This window comes from Carcharodon carcharias, chromosome 6 (genome assembly GCF_017639515.1).
Source record: "Carcharodon carcharias isolate sCarCar2 chromosome 6, sCarCar2.pri, whole genome shotgun sequence".
In the NCBI taxonomy this organism is placed as follows: domain Eukaryota; kingdom Metazoa; phylum Chordata; class Chondrichthyes; order Lamniformes; family Lamnidae; genus Carcharodon; species Carcharodon carcharias.
The window spans coordinates 144,752,375-144,778,676 of NC_054472.1; the positions used below are offsets into that span (position 1 = coordinate 144,752,375).

Genomic DNA, 26,302 nt, shown 5'->3' on the forward strand with positions numbered 1-26,302 from the left:
TCAAACACAAGTTCAAAGGTAAGAGCCCAGTGTCTAACCTGCTGCATCACCCAGTCCTACTTCCCTAATTTTGTCCCATTAAGGTTCTTTAATTTAAACCTTAGAAGGGCATGCCATTTGTAGTCACTACCCTTGGCCTCTCGGAGAGCAATTGACACAGTTTCTCACCTCAGTTCCTTACATCTATTAAAAATATTTATCCTACTTGCTCAAACTAGATTCAAACCCAGCTCCTAGAGTTACTGCTCAAAAAGCACACCCAGTTTCTTCCTTAGTATCATATCTTGGGTGATTCCCAGCTTTGCTAAACTTAAAACAAAAGCAAAATACTGCAGATGATGGAAATCTAAAATAAAAACAGAAAATGCTGTTAGTACTCAGCAGGTCAGGCAGCATCTGTGTAGCGTGAAAGAGTTAACATTTCAGGTCAATAACCTTCTGTCAGAACCTAATGAACCTAAATTGGTTCCCAATTCCCAAATGGATCAAATTTAAGATCTTTTTCTGCTTCTTCAAGTTCCTTTGCTACCTCATTTAACTCCCTGTGCATCTTTCTTTTTATCCTTTTAACCTTTCCCATGACCTTTGTCCACATATTTCTCTTCCATTCAGCCTGCAATTGGTGGCAAATGTTTCAACCATCTCGGTCCTATATTCCTAAAACCTTTCCTCCTCTCCGTTATTCTCTCCACCTTTAAAAACTTTCACCAAAAACGTATCTTTTTGACCAAACTTTCAGTCACCCCTCCTTGATCCTTTCCACAGTGTTTGTCTGTTGCTTTTATTGATTTTTCTTTTCTTTCCTCTCCCTTTGCAAGCATCTTGGGATGAGTTCTTCATTTAAGGCACCATGTAGATGCAAGTTGTGATAAATTATGAGTCAGCCATTTGCTGTATGTTTTCCATCATTTTGAAGCCGCTCCTTGATGGTGTATTGAATAAGTTCACTCAATCCAGTACTAATATGTACAGACCACTGAGGTCCTGAACTTGATTCCTGGTCTCTGCTTAATTAGTTGATTTCAGCTGAGGCTATATGAGAAGAGAAAATATCCAGGCTTCCCATCTGTGATTCAGTAGTTCCTGCTGGAAATTATGTGTGTGTGTGAGAGAGTGCTGGACAACGTTCAGATTGGGCTTCACCATTGAATCATGCTATCATGGCCCACAAATAAAAATGGACAATTTTAAAACATCTGTTCTCAGCAAAAGGCCATTGAAAGTTGAAATAGCTTTCCTTCTGTAGTTTCTGTGAAAAGATGATAGATCTTTCTTTGAATGATTCTTTGTACAACTGCTACGCTGCTTGAGAGACCATTAACAGTCGACAACATAAAATTGGCTGGAGTCCAATGTTCCCTCTAAGCTGCACAGATACATTGCCATGCACCATTCTGGAATAAACGCACATGCAGCAAACAAATCATGCACAGCAAAGAAAAATTAGAGGCAACATTGCCAGAATAACGTAGGCCTGAGTAGGTAGGGATGGTAAGTTCCCACTGTTGAAGGACATTACTGGACTAGTCAGGTTTTTATGCCATCTAGTAAACCACTATCATCACGTTCTTAATCTGGGTTGTGTCCAAAGCTAGAGCCCAGCACTGAAAGGACAATGTTTCAACCCAATTAACCCAATCCCTCTTTGCAGTTGTTTTGACAAAAAGAAAATAAATGATTTAATTTATTGATGCTGAACAATCTCACATGACTCACAAACAAAGACAGTGGCCAAACAGTAGGTTATTATCGGTTATTATTAGATAGTGACAGAATGGCTGATTTCAGAGCTGGTTCTGTTGATAGCTAACAAAGGAATTATTTCAAGGAGTTCCCGCTCTTACTCAGCCCCTGAATGGAACCCACTGCAGTGATATGTGGCAAACCAGCCTATACCTCCTACACTTAAATATATGTTAGTGATTTGGTTGAATGCTCACCATTTTGACCTGTACTGAAGCCCATTCAGACTAAGAAGGAACTTTGGCCAGTGTCCAGTTGTACCATTTAATAACCTGGTGTAATTACCATGCTCCTGACAACCCCAAGTAGCTGTCCTGCTGTTACTATAACCACAGGCTGATAAATGTGTATTTTTTATGCATTTAGAAATGGTTCACTGAAAGTACGGTGCAGAGCAACAGATGTAATTTATTGGCAACAAATCAACAACAACTTGCATTTAACTAGCATCTTTAACATATTGAAATCACAAAATTTGACACCAGGCTACCTAGAGATATTAGGACAGGTGATCAATAGCTTGATCAAAGAGTTTGAATTAGCATCTTAAATGAGTACTTGAAAGGTGGAATAGCAGAATGGCAATTCCAGAGTTTACAGCCTAGGTAGCTGAAGGCACGACTGTCAATTATATAACAATGGGATGCATTAGAGGCCGTAATTGAAGCAGAGATCTTGGAAAGTTATAGGGTTGGAGGGAATTATAGAGATAGGGAAGGGAGAGTACATGAGGGATTTGAAAACAAAGTTGAGAATTTTAAAACAAAAACAGAAACAGAAATACCTGGAAAAACTCAGCAGGTCTGGCAGCATCGGCAGAAGAGAGCACAGTTGATGTTTCGCGTCCTCATGACCCTTCAACAGAACTAAGTAAAAATAGGAAAGGGGTGAAATATCAGCAATATCAGCTGGTGGTGGGGGGGGGGGGGGGGGGGGGTGGGGGGGGGGGGGGGGGGGGGGGGTGGGGGGGGGGTTGTGGTGGTGGTGGTGGTGGTGGATCTGTTGGGACAAGCAGCCAGTAATAGGTGGAGATAACCAAAAGAAGTCACAGACAAAAGGACGAAGAGGTGTTGAAGGTGGTGATATTATCTAATGGAATGTGCTAATTAAGAGTGGAAAGCAGGACAGATAAGGTACAGGTAGCTCTAGTGGGGGTGGGGAAATACTAAAAGTGCTAAAAGGTACAGATAAACAATGGGCGAAAATACATTTAAAAGTAATGGAAATAGGTGGGAAAAGAAAAAAATCTATATAAATTATTGGAAAAAACAAAAAGGAGGGGGAAGAAATGGAAAGCAGGTGGGGATGGAGGGGGGAGTTCAAGATCTAAAATTGTTGAACTCAATATTCAGTCCGGAAGGCTGTAAAGTGCCTAGTCAGAATGTGAGGTGCTGTTCCTCCAGTTTACGTTGAGCTTCACTGGAGCAATGCAGCAGGCCGAGGACAGACGTGGGTAAGAGAGCAGGGTGGAGTGTTGAAATGGCAAGCGACAGGGAGGTCTGGGTAATGCTTGCTGACAGACCGAAGGTGTTCTGCAAAGCGGTCACCCAGTCTGTGTTTGGTCTCTCCAATGTAGAGGAGACCACATTGGGAGCAACGATTGCAGTAGGCTAGGTTAAGGGAAGTGCAAGTGAAATGCTGCTTCACTTGAAAGGAGTGTTTGGGCCCTTGAATGGTGAGGAGAAAGGAAGTGAAGGGACAGGTGTTGCATCTTCTGCGGTCGCATGGGAAGGTGCCGTGGGGTTTGAGGAGCAGGGGGTGATGGAGGAGTGGATCAGGGTGTCACGGAGGGAACAATCCCTAGGGAATGCTGCCGGGAGGGTGAAGGGAAGATGTGTTTGGTGGTGGCATCATGCTGGAGTTGGCGGAAATGGCAGAGGATGATCCTTTGAATGCGGAGGCTGGTGGGGTGATAAGTGAGGACAAGGGGACCCTATCATGTTTCTGGGAGGGAAGAGAAGGTGTGAGGGCGGATGTACGGGAGATGGGCCGGACACGGTTGAGGGCCCTGTCAACCACCGTGGGTGGAAAACCTCGTTTAAGGAAGGAGGACATGTCAGAGGAACTGTTTTTGAAGGTAACATCATCAGAACAGATGCGATGGAGGCGAATGAACTGAGAGAATGGGATGGAGTCCTTACAGGAAGTGGGGTGTGAGGAGCTGTAGTCGAGGTAGCTGTGGGAGTCGGTAGGATTGTAATGGATATTGATGGACAGTCTATCACCAGAAATTGAGACAGAGAGGTCAAGGAAGGGAAGGGAAGTCTCAGAGATGGACCATGTGAAAATGATGGATGAAAATGAAACATGATAGAGTCCCCCTTGTCCTCACTTATCACCCCACCAGCCTCCGCATTCAAAGGATCATCCTCCGCCATTTCCGCCAACCCCAGCATGATGCCACCACTAAACACATCTTCCCTTCACCCCCCTGTCGGCATTCCATAGGGATCATTCCCTCCGTGACACCCTGGTCCACTCCTCCATCACCCCTTACTCCTCAACCCCCTCCCACGGCACCTTCCCATGCGAACGCAGAAGATGCAACCAGCCCCTTCACTTCCTCTCTCCTCACCATCCAAGGGTCCAACCACTCCTTTCAAGTGAAGCAGCATTTCACTTGCACTTCCCTCAACCTAATCTACTGCATTCGTTGCTCCCAATGCGGTTTCCTCTACATTGGAGAAACCAAACGCAGACTGGGTGACCGCTTTGCAGAACACCTTTGGTCTGTCCGCAACCATTACCCAGACCTCCCAGTTGCTTGTCATTTCAACACTCCACCCTGCTCTCTTACCCACATGTCTGTCCTTGGCCTGCTGCAATGTTCCAGTGAAGCTCAACGTAAACTGGAGGAACAGCACCTCACATTCTGACTAGGCACTTTACAGCCTTCCGGACTGAATATTGAGTTCAACAATTTTAGATCTTGAACTCTCTCCTCCATCCCCACCTGCTTTCCATTTCTTCCCCCTCTTTTTTGTTTTTTCCAATAATTCATATAGATTTTTCTTTTCCCACATATTTCCATTTTTTAAAATGTATTTCCACCCATTGTTTATCTGTACCTTATGGCACTTTTAGTATTCCCCCACCCCCACTAGAGCTATCTGTACCTTATCTGTCCTGCTTTCCACTCTTAATTAGCACATTCCTTTAGATAATATCACCACCTTCAACACCTCTTTAACCTTTTGTCTGTGACTTCTTTTGGTTATCTCCACCTATTACTGGCTGCTTGTCCCAACAACACCACCACCACCCCCACCCCAACCAGCTTATATTTCACCTCTTTCCTATTTTTACTTAGCTCTGTTGAAGGGTCATGAGGATTCTAAACATCAACTGTGCTCTTCTCTGCTGATGCTGCCAGACCTGCTGAGTTTTTCCAGGTATTTCTGTTTCTGTTTTTGTTTTGGATTTCCAGCATCCGCAGTTTTTTGCTTTTATCTCTGTGAGAATTTTAAGATTGAGATATTGGTGGACAGGAGCCAATTCAGCGAGTGGTGATATATGAACAGGACTTGAAGTGAGAGGGAGTCCTTCATGCAATTTGCCTAATTTCTAGCCAGCAGCGCACCTGATGTTGTTACGAGTTGAGGTTTAATAAATTGGTTATGTTTGGACTGTCTCATTTAACTTAAGGTAAAACAGAATGCCCTGGAAAAGGGGGATGGTGTGAAGTTGTATGAGTAAAAATAAAAAACTGCGGATGCTGGAAATCCAAAACAAAAACAGAAATACCTGGAAAAACTCAGCAAGTCTGGCAGCATCGGCGGAGAAGAGCAAAGTCGACGTTTCGAGTCCTCATGACTCTTCTACAGAACGAAGTAAAAATAGGAAAGGGGTGAAATATAAGCTGGTTTGGGGGGTGAGGTGGTTGTTGGGACAAGCAAACAGTGATAGATGGAGAGAACCAAAAGATGTCTTTGTTCTTTTGTCTGTGACATCTTTTGGTTATCTCCTCCTATCACTGGCTGCTTGTCCCAACAACCCCCCCTCCCCACCACCCCCCCACCCCTTAAACCAGCTTATATTTCACCCCTTTCCTATTTTTAGTTAGTTCAGTTGAAGGGTCATGAGGACTCGAAACGTCGATTTTGCTCTTCTCTGCCGATGCTGCTAGACCTGCTGAGTTTTTCCAGGTATTTCTGTTTTTGTTTTGAAGTTGTATTGGACTCTGTCACATTTCATGCCTGAACACAAAAAAAGAGGCAGCTGTCCTTGCTTTGCGCAGTCTTACAGACTTCCAGGCAATTTGATTAAAAAACCCTGGACAGAGAGAGAGAGAGAGTGAATCCCAGAGAGAGAGTCAGGAAAGTAGCAGCCGTTGCAAACAGCAGGGGAAAAAGCTGTTTTCTGCTACTTATCAAGCAAAATGTTGGTGCAAGCTGGTCCTCTGGTTTAAAAGAAAGAACTGGCAGAGACTTAAGGACACTAGAAGATTTGCCTGGCAAGACTGGGAGAATAAATAACCAGGGTGAGCCTTGCTGCTAGAAGTTGGTTCGGGAATTCTCAGAAGCCTGAGGGAAAGAATCTTCAACAGTCACTGGATGTTATAACTCAATGAAACAGGGAGAAGTGAGCCTGCTGGAAGCTGGGAGTGAGTTGGGACTGTTTCCTGCATTCTGCAATTCTGCAAAGTGTGTGCTGTGAAGTATAAATGCAGCCTGGGGTTTTCAAGAGTGTTAAAATTCTAATAAGGACGTCTTTTCTGTAGTCTAGGGTTTTAGTTGCCTACAACATAATGTTGAGTAGATGTTAATTTTCGTTTGTGGCAGTAAAAGTCTTAAAACTTGAAACCTTGATATGCGATTCCTTTAAGTTGGTCATTGGGAATTCAAATCTTTGTTTTTAGAAGTTATCAATCTCTTGGGGGATCGTAACAATGTAAGGAACATCTGTCCATGGGCCATCCAAAGGAATTTGGGATAATAGACTCAATTACATCAATAAGATATGTGAATGCTCATGTAACAATGTGGTTGGGGGAATCATGTTCATATTCCTGCTCTCAGTGAGATCTCTGCAAGGTGCACTGCAGTAACTCACCAAGGCTCCTTTGACAGCACTTTCCAAACCCATGACCTCTGCCACCTAGAAGGACAAGGGCAGCAGATGCATGGGAGCACCATCACCTGTAAGTTCCTCTCTAAGCCACATACCACCCTGACTTGGAATTTTATTGCTGTTCCTTCACTGTCAGTGGGTCAAAATCCTGGAACTCCCTCCCTAACAGCACTGTGGGTGAACCTACACCACATGGACCACGGCAGTTCAAGAATGCGGCACACCACCATCTTCTCGAGGGCAATTAGGGATGGGCAACAAATGCTGGCTGGACAATCAATGCTGGCTAGCCAGCGACATCCACATCCTGTGAAAGAATAATAAACAAACACACTGTATGGAAGAAGTCATGCCAGGGTGATCAGGAGTGTTTGCCTTTGCCTTGATCCAGAGTATTGCCTGATAAACCTCACTCATCCTGATGCCTCCAACCTATTCTGCAGGCCCTGGAACAGCTACCTGACAATGACTGCAGGGAACTGTTTGGATCAGCAGAATGGTCTGCAACAAAATTAATGCAGTACAAAAATAAAAATACCTGGAAAAACTCAGCAGGTCTGACAGCATCTGCGGAGAGGAACACAGTTAACGTTTTGAGTCCGTATGACTCTTTAACAGAACTAAGGAAAAATAGAAGAGAGGTGAAATATAAGTTGGTTTAAGTGGGGGGTGGGACAAGTAGAGCTGGATAGAGGGCCAGTGATAGGTGGAGATAGCCAAAAGACGTCATAGATAAAAGGACAAAGAGGTGCTGAAGATGGTGATATTATCTAAGGAATGTGCTAATAGGTGGCATTAAGGGTAGAAAGCAGGATGAGCAAGGTACAGATAGCCCTAGTGGGGGTGGGGTGGGGGGAAGGGATCGAAATAGGCTAAAAGGTAGAGATAAAACAATGGATGGAAATATTTAAAAATAATGGAAATAGGTGGGAAAAGAAAAATCTATATAAATTATTAGAAAAAAGGGAAAGGGGGTGGGGATGGAGGAGAGAGTTCATGATCTAAAATTGTTGAACTCAATATTCACTCCGGAAGGCTGTAAAGTGCCAGTCGGAAGATGAGGTGCTGTTCCTTCAGTTTGCGTTGTGCTTCACTGGAACATTGCAGCAGGCCAAGGACGGACATGTGGGCATGAGATCAGGGTGGTGTGTTGAAATGGCAAGCGACAGGGAGGTCTGGGCCTTAATTAATGCAGTGATCAGCTTTCAACCCAATGAGAGGATGGTACTGTGTGGTAGCAATCCTTCGTGCTACCATCCCATGCAGCCATTTCTCCACTTTAGTAGTCATGTTAGAAGCACTCTGTTGCAGGGTTTCTTTTCCTTCACAGGATATGAGCCACCTTGAACTATTTCAGTTCTTTATAGCAGTTTTGATAGAACATTGTTGTGGGTCTGGAGTCACAAATAGGCTAGGCCTGCAGGAAATGATGGGAGGTTTCTTTCCCTAAAGGGTAGAATGGAATCATTAGCAGCTTTTTAATTGCAGATTGATTTCACATAACCAAATGCCCGGGTGAGATTTGAGCTCTTGTCACCAGACCATTAATCCAGGCTTCTGAATTCCTAGTCCACTAATGTAACTACTATGTTACCATACTTGTACCTGTTCTGTCACTTGTTTGCACACTAATGAAGAATAAAGAAACACCACATTGCATTTAAATGGCACCTTTCATGATTGTAAGACATTCAGAAGTGTTTTACAGCCAATTAGGCAACTTTGAAGTGTAGTACCTATTTTAGGACATGTGGCAGCCAATTTGCACACAGTGCAGTCACTTGATCTTTTTCAAAACTGCCACGGGATTTTTTATGACCACATGAGAAAGCAGGTGGAGCCTTGGTTTAATGTCTCATCCAAAAGACGGCACCTTTGACCGTGCAGCACTTCCTGCACTGGAATATCAACTCAGATGACGTGCTTTAGACTCTGGACTGGAGCTTGAACCCATGTTTCCTCTCATGGTCTGCACGTGCATGGCTGCACAGCAATCTGGAATATATCACACATTGAAATAAACCGGCTGCCCGGCTCATAATTTTGTGCAAGTTCAGTAACTATTAAAATGTAAACTACCCATGTACAAAAAGTAGTGCTCGAAGGAGTTTGCAGTCCTCCCAGTACAAAGAAAATTTAGAGGGGATATCAGCTTGAATCCACAATTTTCTGATTGGGTGTGCTACTACTGAGCCACAGCCTACAAGGTGCCCATCTCATGGATTTTCTTTCCCCTCAGTTTTGGGCCATTTCTTATTACCCTACCATTCCTTCAACCTTGACAAAAAGTGATGAATGGAGATCCTTGAGGCTCTCATAAGATTTTTTTGTCCTCTTATTATGGCTCTCTCCTCTAATTGTCTCATTCCTTTCTATTACATAATTTTCCTCTTCTTTCCTAGTTTGGTCTTTAGATTTGTCCAATTCTGTACCTGCATTTAAGCAAATGAGCCCTGTATTTCCACAGAATTTACCCAATCTCACCTTCAGCAGGAGATGTGCGTAACTCTCAGACAAACAGTGTTACGGCCAATTTTACTGGGCTGTGCTGGGTTTCCACCTATCTCCCACCTGAAATTCCAGGCAATGAGCTGACATAGAAAACTAATTTGTAAACAGCCCACTTCTATTTTTTCCTTCAAATAACTGCCAATAGCTGTTCTTTGGTAATTTCATGAAAAGGAAATCTTAGCATTGGCTTGGGAGCAGTGACAGTGAATTAATCTATGCTACAGGATAGTATTTTACGTTAAGGACCATGAGTATGAGGCAATATAGCACTAAAAATACCTCCTGCATATATTACTCTTAATCAGTGCCTCCTTGCCAGCAACACAATTGAATTATAGGTTGCAGGCGCCACCTGGTGGAGAAAAGGATACAAAACATTTATATATATATATATATATATATATATAAACAAAAAACTGTGGATGCTGGAAATCCAAAACAAAAACAGAATTACCTGGAAAAACCCGGCAGGTCTGGCAGCATCAGCGGAGAAGAAAAGAGTTGACATTTCGAGTCCTCATGACCCTTCAACAGAACTAGGTGAATCCAAGGAAAGGGGTGAAATATAAGCTGGTTTAAGGTGTGGGGGGTGGGGGCGGGTGGGGGGGAAGAAGTGGAGGGGGGTGGTGTGGTTGTAGGGACAAGCAAGCAGTGATAGAAGCAGATCATCAAAAGATGTCACAGACAAAAGAACAAAAGAACACAGAGGTGTTGAAGCTGGTGATATTATCTAAACAAATTTGCTAATTAAGAATGGATGGTAGGGCACTCAATGTATAGCTCTAGTGGGGGTGGGGGGAGCATAAAAGATTTAAAAATATTTAAAAATAATGGAAATAGGTGGGAAAAGAAAAATCTATATAATTTATTGGAAAAATCAAAAGGAAGGGGGAAGAAACAGAAACGAGGTGGGGATGGAGGAGGGAGTTCAAGACCTAAAATTGTTGAATTCAATATTCAGTCTGGAAGGCTGTAAAGTGCCTAGTCAGAAGATGAGGTGCTGTTCCTCCAGTTTGCGTTGGGCTTCACTGGAATAATGCAGCAAGCCAAGGACAGACATGAGGGCAAGAGAGCAGGGTGGAGTGTTAAAATGGCAAGCGACAGGGAGGTTTGGGTCATTCTTGCGGACAGACCGCAGGTGTTCTGCAAAGCAGCCGCCCAGTTTACGTTTGGTCTCTCCAATGTAGAGGAGACCGCATTGGGAGCAATGAATGCAGTAGACTAAGCTGGGGGAAATGCAAGTGAAATGCTGCTTCACTTGAAAGGAATGTTTGGGCCCTTGGACGGTGAGGAGAGAGGAAGTGAAGGGGCAGGTGTTACATCTCCCGTGCATCCGCCCTCAAGCCTTCTCCTCCTTCCCAGAAACATGATAGGGTCCCCCTTGTCCTCACTTATCACCCCACCAGCCTCCGCATTCAAAGGATCATCCTCCGCCATTTCCGCCCAACTCCAACATGATGCCACCACCAAACACATCTTCCCTTCACCACCCCCCCCACTGTCGGCATTCCGTAGGGATCATTACCTCCGGGACACCCTGGTCAACTCCTCCATCACCCCCTACTCCTCAACCCCCACCTATGGCACCTCCCCATGCCCACGCAAAAGATGCAACACCTGCCCCTTCACTTTGCAGAACACCTGCGGTCTGTCCGCAAGAATGACTCAAACCTCCCTGTCGCTTGCCATTTTAACACTCCACCCTGCTCTCTTGCCCTCATGTCTGTCCTTGGCTTGCTGCATTATTCCAGTGAAGCCCAACGCAAACTGGAGGAACAGCACCTCATCTTCTGACTAGGCACTTTACAGCCTTCCAGACTGAATATTGAATTCAACAATTTTAGGTCTTGAACTCCCTCCTCCATCCCCACCTCGTTTCTGTTTCTTCCCCCTTCCTTTTGATTTTTCCAATAAATTATATAGATTTTTCTTTTCCCACCTATTTCCATTATTTTTAAATATTTTTAAATCTTTTATGCTCCCCCCACCCCCACTAGAGCTATACCTTGAGTGCCCTACCATCCATTCTTAATTAGCACATTTGTTTAGATAATATCACCAACTTCAACACCTCTGTGTTCTTTTGTTCTTTTGTCTGTGACATCTTTTGATGATCTGCTTCTATCACTGCTTGCTTGTCCCTACAACCACACCACCCCCTCCACTTCTCAACACCCACCCCCCCACCCCACACACACACACACACACACACACACACACCTTAAACCAGCTTATATTTCACCCCTTTCCATGGATTCACCTAGTTCTGTTGAAGGGTCATGAGGACTCGAAATGTCAACTCTTTTCTTCTCCGCCGATGCTGCCAGACCTGCTGAGTTTTTCCAGGTAATTCTGTTTTTGTTTTGTGATACAAAACATTTGATGTTTAAACCAAACAACGAAATATGCATTTCCATAACACCTTTAAAGTAATGAAATGCCCTGTGGTGCTTCACTGGAGTATAATCAGACAAGCCAAAGTAGGAGATTTTAGGGTGGGCAACTAAAAGTTCAGTCAAAGAGGTAGGTTTTAAGGAATGTCTTAAAGGGGATCAATATAGTGGAGAGGTTCAGGGAGGAAATTTCTCAGATTAGGACCTAGATGGCTGAAAGCACGGCTACCAATGATGCGACAAAATGAGTAGCGGATGAACAAGAGACCAGAGTTAGAGGAACAAAGAGTTCCAGGAGATTTATGGGGCTGGATGAGATTAATGAGATGGGGAAGGATGAGGTCACAGAGGGATTTGACCATGCAGATGAGGACAGCCTGTGGTTGAGAAGAAAGGAAAGTCACAAATGCTGGAAATCTGAAATAAAGTCAGAAAATGTTGTAAACTTGCTGCAGCTCGCCAGCAATCTGGAGAGCGACCTTGTTACAAGAGGTTCTATTATCCAATAAACCATATATGCTGGAAGGTCATAAATTAGTTTCAGGAAGTGGGGTAGAATCTTGTGCTCTGTCCCGTGGCAAATTTGGTGGTGGGGGTATTTAATTGGTCAGGAAGATGGCAGGCATGGACCCTGCCACCTTCCTGCCTCCATCCCAATTAAGACTGTGGCAGAAAGGCTGGTGGACAGTCTTTTCACCCCATCTCAATTGAGGCCCTTAAGAAGACAATTAATGCCCGCTTAATTGCTTCATCCCACTGCTGTTGACCCAGCCGCAGGCAGGGGGCTCACCATGCAGGGAGTATGACAAGCAAACACTGATGTGTTTGCTTGCAGGTTCTGATGGGGTTGGGTGGGGGTCCCTTGTCAAGGGCATTCAGTGCCTGATTGAGGGACCCAGCATCAGGAAGGGGGCTTGGGAGGCTGTTGAAAGTTATCTTCCTGGTCTTGCTGCTGACCTCATTACCCCCTCCCCTGCAGCCCCTAACCCACAATCCCCTTCCCGCCATCACTCACCTGTGCCTCGGTCGTTCCTCCATCCTAGGGTAGGTGTAGTACCGCCAGCAGCCACCTCCCTGGTGACACTGCTGAGTACAGAAGATCTGCCAGAGGGTGGGATTTCTACTTCCCCAGTGTCCTTGATCCCAGGAATACCCGCCACTGGCCTGTCAATGTCTGGCACATGTTGCTGCAGGCCTTCCCTAAAAGTGGTGCCAGCTCTTCAGGGGCAGCTGAGACCCCCATCATCTCCACAAGATTCTGCCCATGGTGTAGGGGGAAGGTCCATTGTCCAAGGATCCTGGTTTAAGTGGCAGGACGCACCCACCTGTCGCTTCTAGCATTGACTGTGCCAAGATCCGTGTGGTCAAGGGAAGTCACATAATTTAAAATGCCTGTTGTAGCACAGGGATAATGCACTTGTCTGAGTCAGAAGGTTGTTCCACGCCACAGACTTGAGTACAAAGCCTAAATTCAGGTAGATGTAAAAGATCCTGTGGCACTGTTTCAAAAAAAAAGGCAGCAGAGTTTCCTGGCCAATATTTATCCCTTAACCAACATCATTACAACAGATTATCCAGTCATTGCTACTCTTTGTGGAAGCTTGCTATGTGAAAATTGGCAGCTGTGTATCCTACATTAAAACAGTGACTGCAATTCGAAAGTACTTTATTGACTATAAAATCAAAGTGTCATATAGAAAATAGGAACAGGAGTAGGCCATTCGGCCCTTCAAGCCTGCTCCGCCATTCATTATGATCATGGCTGATCATCCAACTCAATAGCCTGCTCCCGTTTTCTCTCCTTATCCTTTGATCCCTTTCGCCCCAAGAGCTATATCTAACTCCTTCTTGAAAACATACAATGTTTTGGCCTCAACTACTTTCTGTTGTAGCGAATTCCACAGGCTCACCACTCTCTGGGTGAAGAAATGTCTCCTCATCTCAGTCCTAAATGGTCTACCCCATATCCTCAGACTGTGATCCCTGGTTCTGGATGACCCCACCATCGGGAACATTCCTTCTGCATCTACCCTGCCCAGTCCTGTTAGAATTTTATAGGTTTCTATGAGATCCCCCCTCATTCTTCTGAAATGCAGCTAATATAATCCTAAACGACTCAAACTCTCATCATATGTCAGTCCCGCTATCCCAGGAATCAGTCGGGTAAACCTTCGCTGCACTCCCTCTGTAGCAAGAACATCCTTCCTCGGTTAAGGAGACCAAAACTGCACACAATTTTCCAGGTGTGGTCTCACCAAGGCCCTGTATAATTGCAGCAAGACATCCCTGCTACTGTACTCGAATCCTCTCGTTATGAAGGCAAACATACCATTTGCCTTCTTTACTGCCTGCTGCACCTGCATGCTTACCTTCAGCGACTGGTGTACAAGGACACCCAGGTCTCGTTGCACATAGCCCTCTCTCAATTTATAGCCATTCATATAATAATCTGCCTTCCTGTTTTTGCTACCAAAATGGATAACCTCACATTTATCCACATTATACTGCATCTGCCCAGCATTTGCCCACTCACTCAGCTTGGCCAAATCACACTGAAGCATCTCAGCATCCTCCTCACCGCTCACCCTCCCACCCAGCTTTGTGTCATCTGTAAATTTGGGGACATTACATTTAGTTCCCTCATCTAAATCATTAATATATATTGTGAATAACTGGGGTCCCAGCACCGATCCCTGCGATGCCCAACTAGTCACTGCCTGCCATTCTTAAAAAGACCTGTTTATTCCTACTCTTTGTTTTCTGTCTGCCAACCAGTTTTCTATCCATCTCAATACACTACCCCCAATCCCGTGCGCTTTAATTTTACACGCTAATCTCTTATGTGGGACTTTGTCAAAAGCCTTATGAAGGTTCAAATAAACCACAACCACATGCTCCTCTTCATCAACTCTACTAGCAACATCCTCAAAAAATTCCAGTAGATTTATCAAGCATGATTTCCCTTTCGTAAATCCATGCTGACAATTCTGCCACTGTTTTCCAAGTGCTCAGCTATTAAATCTTTTATAATGGACTCTAGAATTTTCCCCACTACTGACATCAGGCTGACTGGTCTATAATTCCCTGTTTTCGCTCTACCTCCCTTTTCAAATAGTGGGGTTTCATTAGCTACCCTCCAATCTGTAGGAACTGTTCCAGAATCAATAGAACCTCGGAAGATGATCACCAATACATCCACTATTTCCAGGGCCACTTCCTTAAGTACTCTGGGATGTAGATTGTCAGGCCCTGGGGATTTATCGGCCTTCAATCCCATCAATTTCCCCAACACCATTTCCCTACTAATACTGATTTCTTTCAGTTCCTCCCTCTCACTAAACCCTATGTTTCCCAACATTTCTGGTATGTTATTTGTGTCCTCCTTTGTGAAGACAGAACCAAAGTATGTATTTAATTGGTCAGCCATTTCTTTGTTCCCCATTATAAATTCTCCTGTTTCTAACTGTAAGGGACCTACATTTGCCTTCACCAATCTTTTTCTCTTCACATACCTATAGAAACTTTTACAGTCAGTTTTTTATGTTCTCCACAAGCCTACTCTCGTACTCTATTTTCCCCTTCTTAATCAATCCTTGGTCCTCCTTTGCTGAATTCTAAACTGCTCCCAATCCTCAGATCTGTTGCCTTTTCTAGCCAATTTGTGTGCCTCTTCCTTGGACCTAATACTATCTCTAATTTCCCTTGTAAGCCATGGTTTGGCCACCTTTCCTGTTTTACTTCTGCGCCAGACAGTAATAATCAATTATTGCAGTTCACCCTCTGAATATTTGCCATTGCCTATCCACCGGCATCACTTTAAGTAACGTTTCCCAATCCATCATAACCAAATTGCACCTCATACCATTGTAGTTTCCTTTATTAAGATTCAGGACTCTAGTCTCAAAATCAACTACGTCACTCTCCATCTTGATGAAGAATTCTATCATATTATGGTCGCTCATCCCCAAGGGGCTTTGCACAACTAGATTGCCAATTAGTCCTTTCTCATTACACAATACCCAGTCTAGGATGGCCTGTTCTCTAGTTGGTTCCTCAACATATTGGTACAGAAAACCATCCCGTATTCATTCCAGGAATTCCTCCTGTATGGTATTGTTACTAATTTGATTCTCCCTATCTTTATGCAGATTAAAGTCACCCATAATTACGGATGTTCTTTTATTGCATGAGCCCCTAATTTCCTGTTTAATGTCATTCCCAACGTCACCACTACAGTTTGGGGGTCTGTATACAACGCCCACTAACGTTTTTTGCCCCTTAGTGTTTCTGAGCTCTACCCATACAGATTCCACATCGTCGGAGCTAATATCTTTCCTCACTATTGCATTAATTTCCTCTTTAACCAGCAATGCAACTCCACCACCTTTTCCTTTTTGTCTGTCCTTCCTAAATATTGAATACCCCTGGATGTTCAGTTCCCATCCCATTCAGTCACCACTCATATACCAAGTTTCATCCACTGCTGGAATCCAATGATACAAGATCATAATGACGGGGTTGTAAGGGAATGGACATCCTTGGAGGAAATCTGCAGAAGAAGAAAATCTTACATTTCTATAGTATCTTTCACAACCGCAGGATGTCCCAAAGCACTTCACAGTTAATGAAGCACTTTTGAAGTGTACTCGCTATTATAATGTAGGAAACATAGACGATGAGGCCGATAGAGATTATGATGAAGCAAAAAAATGTGTATGATGCCTGACAGGCAAATTCTTCAAGTGAGAACAAGGTCAAATTAATTAGGTTGCGAGAGGAGATGATGAGGAAAATAAGACTAGCTAGGAGACAGTATGAGAAAAAAGCAAAGTGGATAATGGGGATGTAGTATATCTGGACTTCCAGAAGGCCTTTGATAAGGTGCCACACAAAAGATTAAAACACAAGATAAGATCACACAGAGTTAGGGGTAATATATTAGCTTGGATAGAGGATTGGCTAAGCAACAGAAAGCAGAGAGTCGGGATAAATGGGTCTTTTTCTGGATGGCAAACTGTAACTAGTGGGGTGCCACAATGTTCGGTCCTTGGGCCCCAACTATTTACAATCTATGTTAATGACTTGGATTCAGAGATAGAATGTACTATAGCTAAATTTGCAGATGACACCAAAATAGGTGGGTAAGTAAGTTGCAAGGAAGAAATAAGAAATTTACAAATGGATATGTACAGGTTAGGTGAATGGGCCAAAAGTTGGCAGATGGAGTTTAATGTGGATAAGTGTGAGGTTATCCATTTTGGTCAGAAGAATTAAAAGGCGACTTATTACTTAAATGGAAAGAAACTTCAGAATGCTTCAGTGCAGAGGGATCTGGGTGTCCTTGTGCATGAATTGCTGAAAGCTAGTATGCAGGTACAACAGGTAATAAGGAAGGCAAATGGAATTTTGGTATTTATTGCTAAAGAAATAGAGTATAAAAACAGGGAAGTGTTCTTGCAACTGTACAAGGCATTGGTGAGACTTGCATCTGGAGTACTGTGCACAGTTTTGGTCCCCTTACTTGAGGAAGGATGTAGTTGCACTGGAGGCAGTTCAGAGAAGGTTCACTAGATTGACTCCAGAGATGCGGGTCTTGTCTTATGACGAGAGATTGAGCAGTTTAGATCTATACTCACTGGAGTTTAGAAGGATGAGAGGAGATCTAATTGCGGTATATAAGATGCTAAAGGAGATAGACAAAGTAGACGTGGAGGGAATGTTTCCCCTTGTGGGGCATTCTTGAATGAGAGGCCATAGTTTTAGGCTAAGGGGTGGTAGATTTAAACCAGAGATGGGGAGGAATTACTTTTTTCAAAGGGTCCTGAACCTGTGGAATTCACTACCTCAGAGGGCAGTGGATGCCGGGATGCTGAGTAAATTTAAGGAGGAGATAGACAGATTTTTAATTAGTAATGGGTTGAAATGTTATGGGGAGAGGGCGGGAAATTGGAGCTGAGGCCGAAATGATATCAGCCATGATCGTAATGAATGGCGGGGCAGGCTCAAGGGGCTGAATTGGCTACTCCTGCTCCTAGTTCTTATGTTCAAATGGTGGTCAACATAAAAGAAAACCCAAAAATCTTCTACTGGTATGTAAATGGTAAGCAGGTACTAAGAGTTGGAATGCATCCTATTAGGGACAAAGAAGATCATATATGCTTAGAGGCGCAGGACAAGGCTAGAATGCTTAACGAGTACTTTGCATCAGTGCTTACTAAGCAGGAGGAATCTGACAAAATACTAATAGAAACGGAGATAGTAGAAGCAATGGATAGGGTGAAAATTGAGAGGGAGGAGGTACTGGAAAGGCTAGCTATACTTAATGTAAATAAGTCACCTGGACTGGATGGCTTGCATACAAGGTCATTGACAGAAGTAGGGCTTGCCATAATTTTCCAATCTTTGTTATATAAGGTGGAGGTGCCAAAAGACTGGAGAGTGGCAAATGTGACACCCTTATTCAAGAAAGGATGTAAGGATAGTCCTGGCAATTGCAGGCCAGCTACTTTAATATCAATAGTGGGTAAGGTTTTAGGAAAAAAATAATCAGGGAAAAAAATCAACAGGCACTTGGGAGGTTTGAGTTAATTAAGGATATCTACCAAGGATCTGGAAAAGGCAGATCATGCTTGACTAATCTAATCAAATTGTTTTGATGATAGGAATGCAGTGGATGTTGTCTATTTGGATTTTAAGAAAGCATTTGACAAAGTACCACCTAAAAGGCTGGTTAACAAAACTGAAGCTCATAAGATAGGAGGGTCAGTGTCTGATTGGATTAAAAAAATGACAGAAAACAGCAAATGTGGTTACTGTTTATCTTTAAGGCCAGAGGATGGTAGGCAGCGGTGTTACCCAAGTCAGTGCCAGGACCACTGCTTTTTTTGCTATATAGATATGACTTAGATCTTGGAATGCAGAGTAGAATTTCAACATTTGCTGATAATACCAAACTTGGAGGAGAGGCAAACAATGAGCACAATAGGAATTGCCTGTAACATGACCTAGATAGGCTAGCAGAATGAGCAGACAAGTGGCAAATAGAATTCAGTATAGAGAAGTGTAAAATGGTGCATTTTGACAGAAGGGAGGCAATATAGACTTAATAGAACAGTTCAAAGAGCTGCAAGAACAGTGAGACCTGGGAGCGAATGTGCATCCACCTTTGAAGGTGGCAGGGCATTTTGAGAGAATGATAAGTAAAGCATATAGGATCTTGGGTTTCATAAAAAGTGGCATTCAGCACAAAAGCAGAGAAAGTATGCTGAACCTTTATAAAGCTCTGCTCAGGCCCCAAGTGGAGTATAGCATTCAGTTTTGGTCACCACACTTTGGAAAAGACATGAGGGTCCTAGAAAGGGTACAGAAGAGATTTACCAGAATGGTTCCAGGGATGGGGGATTTTAGTTATAAAGTTCGGTTGGAAAAACTGGAGCTGTTCTCCTTGGAACAAAGTAGATTGAGGGGAAATTTGATAAAAGTGTGCAAGATTCTGACAGGTTTGGATATGGTAGACCAAAAAAACTCTTCCCATTAGCTGATTGTATAAGGGATTTAAGATTTTGGGAAAGAGATGCAGGGGGGAATATAAGGAAGAACCTTTTCACAAAGTGAGTGGTAACGGCCATAGAACCATCAAAGCATAGAAAAGTTATGGTGCAGAAAGAGGCCATTCAGCACATCATGTCTGTGCCAGCCCAAAAAAGAAACTAGCCGCTCATTTGAATCCCACTTTCCAGCACCTGGTCCGTAGCCTTGCAGGTTACAGCACTTCAGATGCAGATCCAGGTACCTTTTAAATGAGTTGAGCATTTCAGCCAACTTAGGCAGAGAGTTCCAGATGCCCATCACCCTCTGGGTGAAAAAGTTTTTCCTCATGTCCCCTTTAATCCTTCTACCAATCACCTTAAATCTATGTCTTCTGGTAATTTCCCCTCAGCTAGGGGAAACAAGTCTTTCCTGTCTACCCTATCTAGGCCCCTCATAATTTTGTACATCTCAATTAGGTCACCCCTTAGCTTCCTCTGTTCTAAGGAAAATAATCCTAGCCTATCCAATCTTTCCTCATAGCTTCAATTTTCAAGCCCTGGCAACATTCTTGTAAATCTCCTATGCATTCTCTCCAGACCAATTATGCCCTTCCTGTACTGTGGTGACCAGAACTGTACACAAAATTCCAGCTGTGGCCTAACCAGCGTTTTATACAGCTTCATCATTGCATCCCTGCTTTTGTATTCAATACCTTGCCCAATAAAGGAAAGCATTTCATATGCTTTTTTGACTACCTTGACCACCTGTCGTGCCACCTTCAAGGACCTGTGGACATGAACTCCAAGGTCTCTCACTTCCTCAACCACTCTCAATAACTTCCTGCTTATTGAGTATTCCCTTGATTTGTTTGCGCTCCCCAAATGCATTACCTCACACTTTTCCAGATTGAATTCCATTTCCCACTTCTCTGCTCACTCAACCAAACCATTGATATCATACTGGAGTCAACAGTTTGCTCTTCACTATCAACTACACAGCCAATTTCTGTTTCATCTGCAAATTTCCCAATCATGCCTCCCATACTTAAGTCTAAATCATTAAAAGACAACAAGCAGCAAGGGCCCCAACACTGACCCCTGTGGAACACCACAGGAAACCATTTTCCATTCGCAAAAACATCCATCAACCATTACACTTTGTTTCCTGTCACTGAGCCAATTTTGGATCCAACCTGCCACCTTCCTATTTATCTCATGAGATCTCACTTTCCTAGCCAGTCTGCCATATGGGACCTTGTCAAACACCTTACTGAATTTCATGTAGACAACATCTACTACACTACCCTCATCAATCCTCCTTGTTACTTCTGGAACTCGATGCCCATGAGGATAGTGAAAGTGGAAGCAATTAATAATTTCTACAGGAAATTGGATGGGCACATGAAGGAATTAAACCTGTAGGGCTATGGGGATCGAGCAGGGGAATGGGACTGACTGGATTGCTCTGCAGAGTCCCAGCATGGACTCAATGGGCCTAAAGGCCTCCTTCTGTGCCCTAAATGACTTTATGAATCTATGAATTTAGGAACACTTTCAGAAGGATGTGAAGACATTAGAGAGGAGGCAGAAAAGATTTACAAAAATGCTTCCAGGGAAGTGGGACTTCAGTTATAAGAATAGATTAGAGAAACTGGAGCTTTAGAGAAAAGATGCTTGAGAGGAGATTTGATGGGGGCATTCAAAATCATGAGAGGTTTGGTTGGAGTGGATGGGGAGAAATTTTTCCCATTGGTAAATGGATCAGCAACCAGAGAATGCTGACTTAAGGTGACTGACAAATAAGAATCAAAGACGACATGAGAAAAATCCTCTTTATGCAACAAATGGTTAGGATCTTGAATGCACTGCCTGAGATTGTGGTGGACGTAAATTCATTCACGACTTTTAAATAGGTATTGGTTAATTTTTCTTCAGTCCTCTGCCCAAAGGCAGGTCCAATCCACAGCACCATGACCTCTACCACAGTTAGGACAAGGAAGCAGGTCCCAATCCACACGAGCTGGAACAAGGATCAAACCTCATGATCTTAGCACCAATCTGTTCCATACTGGCCATCCAGCAAACTGAGCCAACAAGGGTCTCCAGCTGTGATTAAGTGTATTCCTGGAGGTTTCATCACATGACTTGCCCCCACACTCCAGCCATTATTCAGCTAACACATCCATCTTGGTAACACATTGCCTTCCTAAGCCAGTTGGAAAGTAAAGAGACTCATTACATAATTGGATGATGCTTGACTGTCAGCTAAACAGCCTTTTTACCCCATTTTCAAAATTTTAATATCTGTTAATGTAAATATTCAAAGAAACTAACAGAAAAAAAAATCTTTTTTAATGTCCTGATGATTTTTCTCCAGGGTTGCACACAGCAGTGTCCTGAAGACTGATCTTCAATTCCTGGTGGCTCCAGGACAATCCTGGTGAATTGGCAACCTTAGAGCTAACCCGTCCTCCAAAGATTCTGAATTGCTGTGGCAACATGCACTTTAGGAAGCATGTTGTAGCCTGGAGAAATGGACGGTGATGGAGAGGCTCTAATTTATTGGATAATTATCTGGAGAGAAAAGATTTGCAGGTTACAGTGAAAAGGTGGGGGAGTAGGACTAGGTGAGTTGCTCTTGCAGAGAGCTAGCATGGACACAATGGGCTGAATAGCCTCCTTCTGTTCTGTAACGACTCTATGATCCTGTCTGTTCAGCTTCCTGAAAAGGCTTTGAAGTCTTAAGTGCATTGTGTAGATTTCATTCTTAACACACCTTTTTGAACATAATGTATTTCAATTATTTGTTTTAGAAAAATGACTGTAATCTCATTAAACCATTTGAAAGGTTGATTTTATTACACAGAAAATAATTACATTTGGGCCATGACAAGGAGATCCTTGATGTTAGTTACTGACAGGATTACAGAGAAACCAAGACAATTTTAAACATTCCATGGGATTCAAGGGCTGTTTAAGATCACCAGGGGCTATAAGAGGGAACATTTTCACTGGGTAACTGTCCTGTCAGTCAAAAGAGAGGGATTCAGTCTGAGGCCGGAGCCCTGAAAAATGAAATCAAATGGAAAAGCTGTTATAAAGAAAAGAAAAATGAAGGGAACAAATTAGAGCCATAAAATGTGGAATGGAAGTAAAGGAAATGAAAAGAAAAAAAATGACACCACTTTACAGATTATACATTTCTTCAAAGACATGTTAAAGTGCTTCACATATAATAAATGAATATCAGTGACTATTGCTATGGAGGTGAAGTGTCTCGTTCTCTCTTTGGATAGCCTTTTCTTTAAATTCATTCTTAGAGTGTAAGGCATTATTGGCAACACTGCCATTTAGTGCCTATTCCTAAATATCCTTGAGAAGATGGCGATGACCCTTCTTCTTCCATGTGGTGAAAGTGCCTCCCACACAGTTGTTATGGAGGGAGTGCCAGGATTTTGACCCATGGATGATGAAGGAATAGTGCTGTAACTCCAAGTTCTGATGGTGAGGAACTTGGGAATTATGGCATTCCGATTCACCTGCTGCCCTTGTTATTCTGGTTGGCAGAGGTCTTTGGTTGGAAGGAGCTGCTGAAGAAGCCTCTAGCGGGTTGCTATAGTGCATCCTGTAGGTGGTACAAACTGCAGCCTTGGTATATCAATAGGAGAGGGAGTGGATGTTTAAGCTAGTGGATTGGATACCAGTGTAGCAGGCTGCTTTGTCCTGAGTGTAGATGCCTCTTCTTTAAGTTTCCTACTCAAATTTGTTCAAAGGATGTGGCCCATGATGATAGAGAGGCATTTATTTCTTGTCCATATATACTTATATACGTGCGTATGAAATAGGAGCACTGCCATTCAATTAGATAATGGCTGATCTGTTTGCATTTTGAATCCCACATTCCCATCTACCCCCCAATAACCTTTGATTCCCTAGCCTAACAAGAATCTATCTACCTCCGCCTTAAAAATATTGAATGACCCCGCTTCCACTGCCTTCTGAGGCAGAGAGTTCCTCTGTGGAGAAAAAAATTCCCCACATCTCTGTGCTAAGAGGGTGATCCCTAATTTTAAAACTGTGCCCCCTAGTTCTGGACTCACCCACAAGAGGAAACATCCTTTCCACGTCCACTTTGTCAAGACCGTTTGGGATCTTTTGTACTTCAATCAAATCACTCCTCACTCTTCTAAACTTCAGTGGAAACAAGCCCCTGGTCTGACAACCTATCCTCATAAGACAACCCACTTATTCCCGGTATCAATCTAGTAAACCCCCTCTGAACCACCCCAACACATTTACATTCTCCCTTAAATAAGGAGACCAAAACTGCACACAGCATTCAAGATGTGGTCTCACCAATGCCCTGCCTAACTGAAGCATAACATCCCCACTTTTATGTTCAATTCTTCTTGTAATAAAGGATAGCATTCAATTAGCCTTCTTAATTACTTCCTGTACCTGCAAACTAACTTCTTGTGATTCATGCACTAGAACACCTATAACCCTCTGCACCTCAGAATTCTACAGTCATTCTTCATTTAATACTCTGCTTTTTTATTCTTCCTGCCATTGTCTCTTATCATTGCTCATAAAAATGTATATGGGCCTTCTTTTAGTCACTGCTTTTACAGATAGGCCGTTTGATAAGCCACTTCAGAAGCCATTATGAGTCAACCAAGTTGTGTGAGACTTTAGTCATTGACGGGCCAGACCAGATAGTGACAGCTGGTTTCCTTCCCTGAAGGATGATTGTGAACCAGTTGTGTTTTTATGTCAATTTCCTCAAGAACTTTCTGTGCTAGCCCACAAACTAGATAGTGTAATGATTATGTATGGATTAGTAATCCCCATGAATATGAGTTTAAATCCCACCATGGGGATTTGAGAATTTGAATTCAGTTTTTAAAATTTGATGGTGAAAGTGATCATGAAGCTGTCACATTTTTGTAAAAACCAAACTGGTTCACACATGTCCTCCAGAGAATGAAACCTGCCATTCTTACATGGTCTAACCGATAGTTCCCCCACCGATATTGTTTAGCAAGCTACACAGTTGTATAAAATCCTGTGGTACAAGAGGGAACACTACCACATCCTGAGAATGAATTTTTAAAAATATTTTAAATGACCAGGTTTATTGAGTTCAAGTTCACAACTTGCTGCGATAGGATTTGACTCAAGATCTCTGGTTGTTAGTCCCGTACAATAACCAACGCACTGTATCTGATACATGCCCATTCTTTGTGTGTGAGCCCGACAATATGTTAGCTGTTTTTTTTTCCTTGTGGAAAGCATCAAAACCAACACCAATACTGTTGTTCCCTGATATCCACAGATATGCACTTCCAGAAGGATATTGATTATGAACAGGAACCCTGGCTCATTTCCCCCTAGCACAGAGTGCTGATCTTCAAAGCTTACATACCATCTTGGCTGAAACCAGTTAACTTAGCACAGATGGGATTTTAATGGCTTATATGGCTCAGTGCTGCACCAGCCATTATCAATTTTTCCTTCGCTGTGAGACAATAGTTAGCTGGTAGATGGGGTCAGCCATCAATTTGTTTGTAAACGTCTACAAGTGTTGGGTAGTATAAGATGTCTAAAACATAACATAATTGTTAATTTTCTCTCATTCCTCATGTATGGCACTGCATTGAAGCAAAGATGTAGATCAGTGAGATGTTGATTCCACTTCATGATCCCTCCCTCAGCTACACTAATGACCCAGACTCATCACATTGCATGGAGAGATCCCAGTAGAGAGATTTCCCTTTACGATTACCTCTTTACAAGCAGGCCAGGGCTGTGTTGGTTTTGGAGCATACTGGCTGGGCAGGGCAGCATTTGTTTGGGAGCATACTGCCTGACCATCTGGTTCATTGAACTAATTCAAGGCCTATGCTGGGATATATCTATCCAGGACCTTCTTTGTTAATTCCACCAGAGATCTGGAAGAGTTCCTTAATTTAAATACCCCCAGTGTGGAGCCATGTTCCCATGATACAATAGAATGGTAGCATAATGGTTAAGTGAGAGGCCTAAACTAATGATCCAGAGCCATGAGCCAGAATCTTAGGTCCCATGGGCAGGTGTGTGCCTGGCCTGAATGGATGTGAATAGCACAAGATGACATTGGGTGAGCCTCCCATTGTCATTGTGTGTACACACAATATTTCACTCGGTGGGCGAGTGCTGTTGGAAGCACGCCCACTGACAATTAAGCGGGCAATTAAGTCCCTTAATGATGCAATTAGCAGCGATTTTACGTGACTCCTCCACATTTATGGCTGGCAGACGGGACATTCTCCCAGGTGGCATTCACATTTTTGCTCAAACCTCGATCCAGGGCGGGATGAAATCTCCGCGTGGAAATAAAATAAAAAGAGATATCTGGGACAAAAACAAAAATACCTGGAAAAACTCAGCAGGTCTGATAGCATCGGCGGAGAGGGATACAGTTGATGTTTCGAGTCCGTATGACCCTTCATCAGAACTAAGACACATAGAAATGAGATGAAATATAAGCTGGTAGAAGGGGGTGGGTGGGACAGGTAGAGCTCACTAGGGGGCCAGTGATAGGTGGAAGCCAAGAAGAGACTGCCAAAGATGTCATTGACAAAAGGACAAAGGGGTGTTGACGGCGGTGATATTATCTAAAGAATGAGTAAATAAAGTAAGAGTAGGAAGCAGGATGATCATGTGGCAGATGGCCCTAGTGGGGGAGGGGGGAAGGGATCGAAATGGGCTAAAAGGTGGAGATGAAACAATAGATCAAAATAAATTTAAAAATAGGGAAAAGAAAAATATATTTGTAAAAAAATTATAAATTATTGGAAAAGGGGGGATCGGAAAGGGGTGGGGATGGGAGTTCATGATCTGAAATTGTTGAACTCAATATTAAGTCCTGAAGGCTGTAAAGTGTCTAATCGGAAGATGAGGTGCTGTTCCTCCAGTTTGTGTTGAACTTCACTGGAACATTGCAGCAGGCTAAGGATGAACATGTGGGCATGAGAGCGGGGTGGTGTGTTGAAATGACAAGCGACAGGGAGGTCT

General features: G+C 43.2%; 1 protein-coding gene across 3 annotated transcripts in view; it reads right to left on the reverse strand.

Annotated features, from left to right (window-relative positions):
- Window positions 1–22,083: 22,083 nt before the first annotated feature.
- Window positions 22,084–26,302, reverse strand: part of LOC121279048 (myosin light chain 1, cardiac muscle-like) — a 40,939-nt gene continuing 36,720 nt past the window's right edge. For 2 of the 3 annotated variants that reach the window (XM_041189861.1, XM_041189860.1), the window contains exon 7: window positions 22,084–22,311. The gene's annotated coding sequence lies outside the window, so the exon portion shown is untranslated. Of the gene's footprint in view, window positions 22,338–26,302 lie in introns of all 3 variants that reach the window. The other variant, XM_041189862.1, reaches the window with a different exon arrangement.